General features: G+C 44.5%; 1 long non-coding RNA gene across 1 annotated transcript; it reads right to left on the reverse strand.

The window, feature by feature from the left end:
* Positions 1-1,187: 1,187 nt before the first annotated feature.
* LOC139025450 (uncharacterized) lies at positions 1,188-2,704 on the reverse strand. Its single transcript, XR_011477038.1, has 2 exons — positions 1,366-2,704; positions 1,188-1,280 (listed from the first exon to the last, which is right to left on the reverse strand). It is a non-coding gene; the product is annotated as an uncharacterized lncRNA (long non-coding RNA).
* Positions 2,705-6,021: the final 3,317 nt, after the last annotated feature.

The raw sequence follows: 6,021 nt of genomic DNA on the forward strand, positions 1-6,021 counted from the left end.
TTCAGGTTACTATATAGAGGAAGTTGTTACCACCTGTCCACTGCCTTCAGGTTACTATATAGAGGAAGCTGTGTTACCTGTCCACTGCCTTCAGGTTACTATATAGAGGAAGCTGTGTACCACCTGTCCACTGCCTTCAGGTTACTATATAGAGGAAGCTGTGTTACCTGTCCACTGCCTTCAGGTTACTATATAGAGAAGTTGTAACACACCTGTCCACTGCCTTCAGGTTACTATATAGAGGAAGCTGTGTTACCTGTACTATATATGAGGAAGTTGTATCCTGTCCACTGCCTTCAGGTTACTATATAGAGGAAGTTGTATCACCTGTCCACTGCCTTAGGTTACTATATAGAGGAAGTGTATCACCTGTCCACTGCCTTCAGGTTACTTATATAGAGGAAGTTGTATCACCTGTCCACTGCCTTCAGGTTACTATATAGAGGAAGTTGTATCACCTGTCCACTGCCTTCAGGTTACTATATAGAGGAAGTTGTATCACTGTCCACTGCCTTCAGGTTACTATATAGAGGAAGTTGTATCACCTGTCCACTGCCTTCAGGTTACTATATAGAGGAAGTTGTATCACCTGTCCACTGCCTTCAGGTTACTATATAGAGGAAGTTGTATACACCTGTCCACTGCCTTCAGGTTACTATATAGAGGAAGCTGTGTTACGCAGTGTACTATATAGAGGAAGTTGTATCACCTGTCCACTGCCTTCAGGTACTATATAGAGGAAGCTGTATCACCTGTCCACTGCCTTCAGGTTACTAAATAGAGGAAGTTGTATCACCTGTCCACTGCTTCAGGTTACTATATAGTAGGAAGCTGTGTTACCTGTCCACTGCCTTCAGGTTACTATAGAGGAAGTGTGATAACCTGTCCACTGCCTTCAGGTTACTATATAGAGGAAGTTGTGTTACCTGTACTATATAGAGGAAGTGTATCACCTGTCCACTGCCTTCAGGTTACTATATAGAGGAAGTTGTGTTACCTGTACTATATAGAGGAAGTTGTGTTACCTGTACTATATAGAGAGGAAGTTGTGTTACCTGTACTATATAGAGGAAGTTGTGTTACCTGTACTATATAGAGGAAGTTGTGTTAACCTGTACTATATAAGAGGAAGTTGTGTTACCTGTACTATATAGAGGAAGTTGTTCACCTGTACTAATTAGTGGAAGCTGTGTCACCTGTACTATATAGAGGAAGTTGTGTTACCTGTACTATATAGAGGAAGTTGTGTTACCTGTACTATATAGAGGAAGCTGTGTCACCTGTACTATATAGAGGAAGCTGTGTCACCTGTACTATATAGAGGAAGTTGTGTTACCCTGTACTATATAGTGGAAGCTGTGTCACCTGTACTATATAGAGGAAGCTGAGAAAGCGAGAGTCCTGTTTTTAACCCCTTAGTCCCCTCAGCCCTACTTTATTAACAATTATATTTTTATGGGCTTCTGGTCCATGCTCTAACTCAGGCCATACAGTCTGCAGGTGTGTGTGAGCTGTGTGTAAGACAGGTGTGTGTGAGCTGTGTGTAAGACAGGTGTGTGTGTGTGAGACAGGTGTGTAAAGTTATCCGCATGCTTCCCATCCAAAACAGTTTGTGAATATTTTATATTTTCTACATCGTGTGACGTTTCTGTTCATTTCGGTGAGGGTTTTTTCGGGCTGTTCGTGTTCTTTTCTCCTGGCAAGCTGAAGTTCAGTAGTCGAAGTCTACGCCCCTTCGTTAGTGATTGGTCAACAGTAGGGATACTTCAATAAGTGTGTGTCATTCAACAACAGACTAATAGTTTTCATGCAAATGTTTTCATTGAGAAATATCTCAGTTAGATGTAAAACCATTCGACTAGCATCTCCTTGACCAAAAACGTCAATTTATGACAGATTTCTTGAGTTATCTTTAGATGAATTCTGATTATTTTGAGGAAGTTTATACTGGCTACGGCGTCTCAAGTTGGACAAACATCGCTACTTTTTTTCTTGTTTTTCAAGCGAAGGTCTTTTTAAGGGAGTATGCGAGTGCACTCGTTCAGCCCAACCGAAGCATGCGGATGGATTAACACAGGTGTGTGTGTGAGCGTGTAAGACAGGTGTGTACTGTAAGACTGGTTGTGTTGTCAGTACTGTGAGACTGGTTGTGTTGTCAGTACTGTGAGACTGGTTGTTATCGTCAGTACTGTGAGACTGGTTGTTATCGTCAGTACTGTGAGACTGGTTGAGACTGGTTGTGTTGTCAGTACTGTGAGACTGGTTGTTATCGTCAGTACTGTGAGACTGGTTGAGACTGGTTGTGTTGTCAGTACTGTGAGACTGGTTGAGACTGGTTGTGTTGTCTGTACTGTAAGACTGGTTGAGACTGGTTGTTATCGTCAGTACTGTAAGACTGGTTGAGACTGGTTGTGTTGTCAGTACTGTGAGACTGGTTGAGACTGGTTGTGTTGTCAGTACTGTAAGCATGTTGAGACTGGTTGGGGACATAAAATTACACAGTATAAAGATAATCACCTGCCTCCAACCAAATGAATTTGAATTTGGAATACTTTAGTCCAGGCCATTTTCTGACTTTGAAGTGACTTTTATTTTCTTGGTTCTGTGCAGTTGTTAATCAAACAAATATACGTGTGAACGCACAGTTTTTTTTTTTTTCAATGTCAACTTATTTTAGAAGAAAATGTTGAATTATTTTAAGGGTGCCAATATATTACTGTGGTTCTCGGATCTCTGTGGTCATTAGACCAACAGCTGTTCAGAATGAAATAAAGATCTACAAACTATTTTATATTTTAGCATTTTAATATATGAAGATTTCATTTTCATGTTTTAGTCTTTTTTTTGTGTGGGGGTGATGGAGAGAGTGGGAGGAGAGTGAGAGGAAGATGGAGAGAGTGAGATGAAGAAAGGAGAGGGAGAGCGAGAGGAAGATGGAGAGAGTGAGATGAAGAGAGGAGAGGGAGAGCGAGAGGACTTTCGAGAGATTGAAACTTTATCTACAGAGATGGCAGTTGAAGTAATCAATAGGCTATAGTGGGCTTATTTAAAAGAGATTTGATATCTAGAGATCATTTCCCAGACACAGATTAATCCTAGTCCTGGACTAAAAATATATTTCAATGGAGAAACCTGCCCTTAAAGTATATTTCCATTTCCTGGTCAGTCCCTGGATGGGAGACCAAATGCTGCTGGAAGTGGTGTTGGAGGGCCAGTAGGAGGCACTCTTTCCTCTGGTCTACGAAATATCCCAATGCCCCAGGGCAGTGATTGGGGACATTGCCCTGTGTAGGGTGCCGTCTTTCGGATGGGACGTTAAAACGGATGTCCTGACACTCTGAGGTCATTAAAGATCCCATGGCACTTATCGTAAGAGTAGGGGCGTTAACCCCGGTGTCCTGACTAAATTCCCAATCTGTCCCTCAAACCATCACGGTCACCTAATAATCCCCAGCTTCCAATTGTCTCATTCATCCCCCTCCTCTCCTCTGTAACTATTCCCCAGGTCGTTGCTGTAAATGTGAAAGTGTTCTCAGTCAACTTACCTGGTAAAATAACGGATAAATAAAATAAAAAATATAATAAATACTTACTCCACGTACTATTATGTTATTATTATGTTCCCTATAAAGGGTGCACGGCTCCCCGCGACCACAGATGCACGACATTGAACTGTCTAGTTTTCCCTGTTAACACTATCAACGTTTCCCTCTACTGTGCGAATTATGATTGAATCAACGCAATATTAGCCACTTTCAATGCGACATACTGAAACAAAACTAACTATGCGAGATATTTTCTTGTAGGCAGAGAGCGTTGGAGTAGGAATCTATTGCATTGACAGGCCCGACATCAGGCACGACATCAGGCCCGACATCAGGCCCGACACGACATCAGGCCCGACACGACATCAGGCCCGACATCAGTCACCACATCAGGCCCGACATCAGTCACCACATCAGGCACGACATCAGGCCCGACACGCGACATTCAGTCGCACCACATCAAGGCGCCGACATCATGGCCACCGGTCAGGCCGACCATCAGCCCACAAGCCGACATCAGGCCACCAACATCAGGCCCGACAGATCAGGCACTCACATCAGCGCCCGATAGTCCACTCAGGCCCGACATCAGGCCACATCAGTCCCTGACATCAGGCGCCGATCACGTCAGCCACATCAGGCACCGACATCAGGCCCGACATCAGGCCCCACATAGGCCCATACATAGGCCCACAATCAGGCCCGACACAGTCACCACATAGGCCGCGACTGCATGGCCCGTATACAGAAGTCAGAGGCACGTATGCCAGTCTTCAGATCCCATATAGTAACTAGGGCCATGACTCACGGCCGAAATCCCAGTGCCACATTCAGGGCCGCTGCGACCTCAGGGGCCCCGCACATCAGGCTCCCACGGATTCATGACAGTTCACAAACTCAGCCACGACCATCAGGCACGACATCAGTACCACATCAGGCCCCGACATGCTCAGCGAATCTAGGCCCGACCATCAGTCACATGGGCCACCACAAGTCACACAGGCCCCACATCAGTCCACACACAGGCCCCCACATCAGTCACCACATCAGGCCGCCACGACTCAGTCACCACATCGCCACATACTCACACCGGGCCCCACCATCGAGTCACGCACATCACGTCACCCACATTCAGGCCGCACATGCGCCCATACTCTACACAGACCGGTGGCGGTTCCGTAACCAATCAGAGCTGCAATACCCTCATATTCGTTCTAAAGGCCCGGGCAGTGTTGTATTTTGAGGACACGCTGAGATAAGCTAAGATATACAAATCAAGCAGAGAAGGTAGCCTAATTTGTCGATTCGCTTGTATAATAATAGTATGCAATAAATAATGCATTTTATTCTTGTGGTTTTTGCATCAAAACAACACAAAAACATGTTCGGAGTCACCTCCTTGTCTAAAGGACAAGTTGGATTGAACAGGCTTGTTCAATCTCGATACATTGTTTTTTAATTTCCATCGTCTCAATGCGGAATGCTAGGCCTAACGTATGAACACCGTCCGATTTTGACTGGCTATGAGTGTTGAACGATAGAACGGCTATATTCATGTTAGAAGATGTAATGTGAGCAGTTTCTCTTAAGTTTTTATGATTGGATGGTAGGTCCACTCTGTAGGCTACAATCGTGATCAAATCCAGCCACCGTAGCCTACTTGACCTATGTTCAAACTGCGTAACTATAAAGCGGAGTACAGCCAGGTGTTCCCAGTACTGTAACTTAGCGACCTTAGTGTGTCAAGAAGACTGTAACTTAAACGTGTACGCTCAGGTCAAATTGTACAGCCTCGGTGGTTCACAGTTCAAAACTTACTTAAACAGTATAGCACTCGGTTCAAGCCTCAGTCGTTCACAGTAAAACTGAACTTAAAGCGGTACAGCCTCAGTGTTCACAGCTAAAACTGTAACTTAAAGCAGGTACAGCCTCAGTGTTCACAGTAAAACTAACTTAAAAGCGGGTACAGCCTCCAGGTGTTCACAGTAAAACTGTAACTTAAAGCGGGTACACCTCAGTGTTCACAGTAAATAGTAACTTAAAGGCGGGGCTTGACAGCCTCACGCTTAGTTCACAGTAAACTGTAACTTAAGCGGCGGTCAGCCTCAGTGTTCACAGTAAAACTGTAACTTAAAGCGGGTACAGCCTCCAGTGTTCACAGTAAACTCTAACTTAAAGCGGGATACAGCTCTCAGTGTTCACAGTAAAACTGTATTAAAGCGGGTACAGCCTTCAAGTGTTCACAGTTAAAGACTGTAACTTAAAAGGGGCTACAGCCTCAGTGTTCACAGTAAAACTGTACCTTAAAGCGGGTACAGCCTCAGTGTTCACAGTAAAACTGTACCTTAAAGCGGTACAGCCTCAGTGTTCACAGTAAAAACTGTATCCTGAAAGCGGGTGGACGCCTCAGTGTTCAGCTAGTAAACTGTAACCTTAAAGGGCAGGTACACATCGCCTGCAGTGTTCACAGTAAAAC

Source organism: Salvelinus sp. IW2-2015, unplaced genomic scaffold, assembly GCF_002910315.2.
Source record: "Salvelinus sp. IW2-2015 unplaced genomic scaffold, ASM291031v2 Un_scaffold2701, whole genome shotgun sequence".
NCBI lineage: Eukaryota > Metazoa > Chordata > Actinopteri > Salmoniformes > Salmonidae > Salvelinus > Salvelinus sp. IW2-2015.